Consider the following 7,308-nt stretch of genomic DNA (forward strand, 5'->3'; position numbering starts at 1 on the left):
GGGCCAGTAATGCAATCCACCATGAGGGCCCTGCCTGGGCTGAGGCCTGGGCCAGCACAGGGGCAGCCATGGTGGCCCGTCATGGTCTCATTGCTCCTAGGACACCACACATGTGCTCACATCTCCATGCTTCCTGTGTGCTGTTCTCCACTTTCCCAAAACCCCTCATCTACCTGAAAAGTTCCAACTCAGGTCGTAAAATTTCTCTCCCTCGTGAAGCCCTCCGACCACCCCCAGAAAAGGCAGAGCCTCCTCCTGCCCTGGTGATGATCAGGCTAGTGAACCACAGTTATGCCTGTCCCAATGCTGGAGATGGGGAGACGACTCCTTTACCTCTCTTTCTGATTCTCCCTCTGTCCTGGTCTCCTGATCATCCCCAAACTCAAATTCACCCAGGACAATGATTTACCCAGCCCCGCTTCCTTCTGAGATTCCATGGCCCAACCATCTGCTTATAATCCTGACAGACCTGCTCTCTGCCAGGAATGGAAAGTGCAGATCAATTCTTCTGATGGCTGTTTCCCATCCCCGGTTGTCACATTACACACGTGGTACTTTTCCCACATGCTGAAGCTATTTCCACTGCAGCACCTAATTAGTTAGAGCCCTTTACAATCCATGCCCCATTGCCCAGGCTTGTAAAATGCTTTATGAGCAAATATATTGCCTTCTCCTTGGCGCCTGGGCTGTGGAAGTGGGGTTGTAGTCAACATGGTCTGAATCAGAGCAACTCCTGGGCCCATCTCAAAGCAACACCAAGCCACCTGATTATTTTATCTGACCCTGCAGATGTTGACTGCCTCTTCCCAAACATCACCTCCTCCATGAAGCCTGCCTTAATCCCTTAGTGGGAAGTGATTTTTCCCCAGTCTGAAATCTCATGAATGTCTCCTGGTATTATGTCCTTTTCCCTAAGTGCCTCATCTCCTCCCCGATGTTGTAGGTAATCAAAGGCCAGGACACATGTGTCCCCTGCATGGGACCCAAGACCTTGTGCACAGTAGGTTCCCTGTGTTTGCTGAATGACTGTTTGATGATAGCTGGTAGATGGCCCGAAATAGCCTCAGTTTCTAAAAGTTAGGTCTACACTGGAAAGAGAAAGAAGAGGTCAGATGAGCTGTATGTCCAACCCAACCCTGTAGGTGCAGAGCCAAGGAGTGAGTGAGAACAACAGGCCAGCCACCCCTGAGGTGGGGACATTAGGATGCCGGGAAGGTGGCCAGTCGGGAAATAGAGAACCAGACTGCAGGGTCCTTGAGGGTGGGAATTTGTTTTCTAGTCACCTTTATATCCTCAGGGCTTAGCAAAATGCTGCCCACTCAGAAATACCGAGAGCAAACAAAGCCATGAGTGAGGAGTAAGCCCAAGCCAGAAGAGCAGGTATTACAAGGCACTAAGATTTGAGACAGGACTGAAGCGAGCGGTTTCTTAAAAGCAACTTTAGAAGGTTGAAGTAGGGGTAGGAGAGTGGGTACAGAGTGAAGCAGGGAGGTTGTGTTTCTCTTTTGCACCCTCCAGGGTTGGGCTTGTGGTCCTGAAGCAGCGCCCACTCCCCATCACAGGCTCCGCTGGCTCCCACAGCACCCGGGCACCAAATCACCCACTTGGTGCCATGTTTACAGAGCCACCAGCGGCCAGGTGAGGGGGGGAAGAGCCCCCAGCGCTCTAGAGGAGTGCTGCTCAGAATTTACTGTGTGTGTGGATCCCTGCAGATTTTGTTAAAATGCAGATTCTCGTTTGGTAGGTCTGGGGTGGGGCCTGAGAGTCACATTTCTCACAGGGTCCTGGGGGATGCTGGTGCTGCTGGCCCAGGGCCATATCTGAGTCGTGAGGGGCCGTCTAGCAGTGGTTCTCGCTATAATCACCTGCTGGAACTTAAAAATACCGATACCTACTGCCAGTGGTGGGATAACCTGCCATCAGGTCAGTGGTTCTCCAAGTTCGGGCCCTGGGCTGGCAGGATCAGCATCACTTGGGAACTTGTGAGAAATGCAGACTCTTGGGCCCCACCCCAGCCATCCCAAATGAGAAACTGCAGGGGTAGGGCCCACCAAACTGGGTTTTAACAAGCCCTCCAGGTGCACACTCAACTTTGTGAACCCCTGCATTTTATGCCTCCTGCTATGATGTAATGGGAGGTACATAACATCACACAAGATAACCTATATGGGGTTCTTGCTGGAGCTATTTGACCTGAATCTAATCACAAGGAAAGAGTGATTTTCTCAGACTTGGTAATGTTGGGTGGCTGTGTAGGAAAATGTCCTTTTCCTTATGGGAGACATGCTGAAACTTTGAGGGGTCAAGTGTCAGATGTCTGCAGCCTACTTTTGAACGGTTTGGCTAAAGAGAAGTGTGTGTGTAATAAGAGAGAGAGTGTGGGTGTGGCAAGACGTTAATAATTGGTAAATTTAGGTAAGAGGTTTAAAGTAGTCCTATGAACTCTTCTTTCAAATTTTCTCTGTTTTTGGAATTTTAAAAGATAAATGAAGAAGTATTAACCCTGCCGGGCCATGCCTCTAGTGTTTTCTGATTCAATTGGTTTAGGGTAAAAGCTGAACATATTGTAAAATTTGCCCTGGTGAGTCAAATGTGTAGCCAGTATTAAGAACCTCGATTCTGGGGTAGCTTTTCTTAAATTATAGTTATAAATGCACCTGCAGCAGAACCCTCTGGGCTACTGGTTTAAAATGCAAATCCTGAACCTCATTTATGCATGGGAATCAGGATCTCGGGGGCAGAGCCTCAGGCAAGCACTATAGAGGATTCTGATGCTAATATTTGAGAATGGTTGTTTGAAATCCTTTGTGAGTATTAGGTCACCAATCCAGATTGCTACAGGGCCCAGGAGGTAAACTGAACAAGTGAAGCCGACTGAGTGCCAGGTGATAGGGAATGGTGGAGACTGAAGCAAACAAGAGAATGTATGCCCAGGTTAAAGCTCCAGCTTCCAACTCACGGTGACAACAATGTGTTGTCAGTGTTGCCAGATCTTTCCTCTTTTTTTTCCAAGAGACATTAGAAATCTAGAATTTTTAATCTCCCAATTTTAAAATGTTGGTGACTTACTAAAAAAATATTTAAACACCATGCAAGCTAAATAAACCATGTCTGGAGGTAGTGTTCAGCCTACTGACCACTCGTTTGCAACCTCTGACATGGACTTACCTAGACAATCATGGTACTATGAAGGCCATGGTTCAAGGGTTCTACAGCTCCTCAGAGAAAAATCCCACAGCCTGCATTCTGATCCTGGTGCCATGTCCCTGAACAATGGCCTCCTCTGCAGGAATCTTCCCAAATATCCAGCCCAAATTTTCTCTATTGTTCTTTAATGGTCTGGTGTGTCCACAGTCTCCTTTCTGGGGATTTAGTGGATTGAGAGAGGAATATTTAGCAAAGGTGAAATTCTGGCTGAGAGCCTGGTGGCACAGCGTACCGAGTGTCCCTCAGACAGCAACCCAGAACCCACCAGTGTTCCAGGACATTTTCTTGGACCGCCGTGCCTCTCACTCACTGGAACCATTACAGAACAAACAGCTGGAAAATTGCTCACTGAGCCTGATCTGGGGTTGGGAGAGCAGGAGAACTTGTGTGAACAGCACTTTCATTCCAAAGGGTTTTCCCCCTTTCTGGGTGCTTTCTGTGGCTCCCAATCCAGCAGCCATGCCAACTTCCCATAGACCCCAGGATATGAGGCTCTGGTCCCAGCAACTCCACTAGCTTGTTGTGCGAGCTTGGGCAAGTCACAGCCCCCTCTCTGCACCACCAGCTCCTCTCCTGTGGAAGGAGACTGTTATCACTGGTTTTTCAGCAGCAGAACTCCTTTTTTTAATTCTAATGAAATTTTACAGCAAAACCCAAGTATAAAACAAAAGCAATACAGGATTCACTTCTTCCAAGGTTGATTGGAACGTGTCAATGCTGGCCAAATCCCTCACGCAGCCATAGGGTTTCAGGGAACAGAGTTTGAAAACTACAGTGTTTGCTTATTTTCAAGCAATTTTTCCAGTTTAGACATTTGCTTATTTTCCTAATTGGAAATGCCATGCATAAGATATTTATGAGCAATTTCCTCTAAGTCTCCCATTGGTCCATATTTTAACTACGACTGTAGGGAAGGCCACTTCTCCAAGGCATTTATTGAAGCCTCCTGGTTACACAGAACTGTGCTAAATGCTATAAAGGAGACAGTCATGGCCTTCAATTCTCAGGCATTAGGAGTGTAAATCCTGGGAGGTCAAGAGGAAAGGGATCTTGGACAGATTCTAATCTCGTATTTTATGACCTATTCTAACCCATGACCTCTTTCTAATAAACATAAAAATCTCACAGACTGAGAGTTTTTGATATAATCCCCACCCTCTGCTTCGAGAAAGCTTTTGTCCAGCTTTGCTTTCTGTAGTTTATGTTATGAAAACAACAGGTATTGTTTTTTCATGTTTCAAATAAAAATTATATAATAACAGTGCATTATTGACTTTGTTTTTTCCAAAACACACACATGCCACACCAAAGAATGTGATATACTTCCTCTCCCCTCCAAACCCCCCATTCATTGAGAGTAACTGACCCAATTCATTCTTCCTCATTTATCCTTGAGCCTTGATTTCCCCAACTAAAATGTGAGGACATAATATCGGGAGTGGAGTAGGGGTGGGGGGCTTGGTGGGGGTATAGAGGAAACAAGGTTAGCCTTGAGTTGGTAATTGTTGAAACTGGGTGTTTGATATATGGAGATTCTTTAAACATTCTCTCCACTTTTGTATGTTTTGAAATTTTTCATAATAAAAAAGGTTAAAATGAAGATAATATTACCTACCTGTGGGTTGAAATTGAGCATTTTACCCAGTTGCAAACTTAGAAGCCCTTTGAAGGGCATCTTCATTTGCTGCTGCTGCATCTCACCTTGGTTCTACCGGTCCCTGACGACCCATTTTGTTATACCGGAATCTCACACTGCGCCCCCTGAGGACAGATGAGGAATTGCAGCGGTCCAAACAGCAGATTGGAGAAAGCCCCTGACTCTGGTCCTTACTCCTTTAGCCACCTCTTGCCAGCAGCAGATGGAGCTGGTGCTGGCCACCGAAAGTCCTCTCCAGCCCCGAGTGCAAAGGGTTAACACTCTGTCTCTGGAATGACTGAGTTTCCCTTTGGTCGGTGTTGTCTGTCAGGCTCATACCTTCCTGATGATTCGGTGCAGATCAATGTGACCATGAGTTGGTGGTTTCTGAGCAAATGGTAACTGACTCAGAGTACCAAAAATCGAGAACTGGTTACACTTGGCTTCTCCATTCAGGTTGAAATAACTCACCTGTACCCTGAGTGGTGGAGAAAAGGCTTCTGTAACAAGAGGCCTCAGAGGATGGGCAGCGTAACTTCCGGGGAAAAAACAAAAAATTACAGGTTGCTACTAACTAAAGAATGTGTGGGACTCAAACACAGGGGGGAGGGGGGAGGGCACCAAAAGGACTGACACCCGAATAATCCGTCTGTGACAAAATGGCTTCCAACTAATTAAACATAGAAAAACCTCTTTTAGAGAAGATAATCCTGTTGGATCAACTCACAAGATTTTTCCAGCCAGCTTCTGCCTCTTGGAGCTTCAATTAAAAGCTGTTTAGCAGATGGCAATTTCTGAGTCACAAAGTTAGACTCTCCGGCAACATTGTGTGCTTTTGGTTTCCCAGGGGATCCTGGCCACATATGGCCCTGCAAGAGGTGTGAGAGCTCTTTCTTGGCACGCGATCGAGAGCTCTCGCCCACCTTAACACACAGACAACAGGCATTTAAATATAACCATCAAAGGTGATTATGGTTAGTAGGAGGGGCTTTCTAGATCATTCAGGAATTTGGGGGCTCTGGAAGTCATAACGTATCAGGACTGGAAGGGAGCTTGAACATCAGCTAGTGCAACCCCTTCTTTTTACAGAGTGGGGAAACTGAGGCTCAGAGAGGATATGTAATCTATATAAAGTCACCCAGCAAGGGAGAAGCAGAGTCAGGACTGGTCTCATTCTTATTTACTATAGAGACAACTTCTCTATTTTCTCTAGGGGCTTCATTCATTGCCTGATCCTTTCCTTATACTCATGGAGCTCCTAAGGGATATTTTACCAATGATCTGATAAATTGGTCAGGGGAGGGGCTTGAAAGGGTCACTTTGTCCACCTGCTGCTTCATTGCAGGACCAAACCAGGACCCCCTGAAGTGGAACTTCATTGCTCTTTTCTTCAAAGCTTTCTACTAACGTTGAAGTCACAGCTTCTCTTGAGTGCTGTCAGAGAGAAGCAGAGCTGGACACTAGTTAAAGGCAGCAAGATGAATGTTATTCAGTACTACTGCAGCAGGGGAGAGACCTCAGCTCAACTCCCCTGAAACAAAAGGCAGGAGGCTTTTTAAATGCTGGGGTGTGCTAAAAGGAAAGTATTGAAGGACATCAGGGGCAGGGTGATTGAGGTGATTAGGCCACCTGTGTTTGCTTATGGACATTAGGCTCCCACCCTCCCACAGAGACTGGGAGACAGGGGCCCTATCTTTCTTGATGATTATATTTCAAAGTGATGGCTCCCAGGTCCTCGAGAAAAACATTCCTGGCTTGTAGAAGATACATCACAAAAGGACAGAGAAAGAATTTACAATGGCAAGTTTTTAAAAATAAATGCTTCTAAGAAAAGGGAGGTCAGGTTTTGGAAAAAACAGTAAATTCTTTTGATATCATTAAGCTTTCTCAGGCAGGAATTTAAGTAGACTGGGGCTGTGATCCTAGGGATGCAGCCTAGAGCTCTTAGACACTCTGCTAGTGTTGTTCAAGTCTCTTATTGTGGAGGGTGGACAAAATCATTTGTGCCTACAAATCTGCAGGCAGACTGTGCCTACAGTCTGCAGTTCTCATAGGCCAAGACTGAGGCCTAGTTGAGAAGAGCGCTCGGAGGAGCCCAACCCAAGTTTGGTCAAAGATAGAGTCTTTCTCAATGCTGATGAGACTTCCACTGCCCTAATAGCCAGGAAGTTGACTAAAATATTTCCCCACGTCTCACTATCGTTTAAGGCTGTTTCTTCCTGTTCTTTACTGTGACTGGAAGTTGGTTCATGTTCTACTTGCAATAGCTCTTCATATATTTATAATCAACCTTCCCCAAACTAGATTGTAGGTTGTTTGAAGGCAGGGCCCATGTATTACATTTTAAAAATATCTTCCATTGTACCTTGTAAGTAGCTGACTTGATAATCATTCACTGACCAAAATCCCAGATTATATTCCATTTTCAATGGTGCTAACCGACATTCTAGGGCCCATATCCTATT

The sequence above is a fragment of the Diceros bicornis genome, chromosome 2, assembly GCF_020826845.1.
Source record: "Diceros bicornis minor isolate mBicDic1 chromosome 2, mDicBic1.mat.cur, whole genome shotgun sequence".
In the NCBI taxonomy this organism is placed as follows: domain Eukaryota; kingdom Metazoa; phylum Chordata; class Mammalia; order Perissodactyla; family Rhinocerotidae; genus Diceros; species Diceros bicornis.